An 826-nucleotide genomic window follows, 5' to 3' on the forward strand; every position below is an offset into this window, starting at 1 on the left:
TGGTGGTGGTGGTTTTGTTTGTTTGTTTGTTTGACAGGGTTTCTCTGTGTAGCCCTAGCTGCCCTGGAACTTGCTCTATAGACCAGGCTGGCCTCAAACTCAGAGATCCCAGCACCCACATGGCAGCTCACAACTATCTGTAACCCTAAGAGCTGATGCCCTCACACAGGCATACATGCAGGCGAAATACCAAAGCACATAAAATAAAAAACAAATAATTACAAAAATGACTATCAAGCAAAACCCCATGGATGTAAATGTTAGTCACATCTAAACATTCTTTCACAGAAACATCTAAGTTGATACTTGACCAAACTACTGAGCCCTATAGCTTGTAAGCTGGTGGGTCCTAGGATTAGGGAGGGTAGCAGCCAACAGCAGATGCTTATAAACTGGTGGGTCCCGGGACCAGCCGACAGAAGACCCTTCTGAGGATGTTCTTGGAAGCCAAAGATGAGGGTGTGGGCTCTAGAGGTTTCAGGGACAGGTGAGCTGGGTCTTTTCTGATTACCCTTAGGACTTAAAGTACAGGCAGAACACAAAGATATGTAAGCCATGGCCCCTGGCTTCAAGGAGTGCTTAATCTAGACAGGCCACATTGTACAAATGTAAGGCAGATCGGGGCATGTTCTGTTACAGAGCAATACGCCAGGCATCCCAGAACTGCTGCTGAGGTGTCTAGGGAAGCAAGGACCTTCCAGGGCCTTCTCTCCTACAGAATGGATGGCTACTAAGAAGGTAGGTCCCATGATCAGAACAGACAGGACACTGGGGACCACAAAGGAAAGAGGAAGTCGGAGTCACATTTTGAAACAGAGGAGTTCCA

This window comes from Mastomys coucha, unplaced genomic scaffold (assembly GCF_008632895.1).
Source record: "Mastomys coucha isolate ucsf_1 unplaced genomic scaffold, UCSF_Mcou_1 pScaffold11, whole genome shotgun sequence".
Taxonomy (NCBI): domain Eukaryota; kingdom Metazoa; phylum Chordata; class Mammalia; order Rodentia; family Muridae; genus Mastomys; species Mastomys coucha.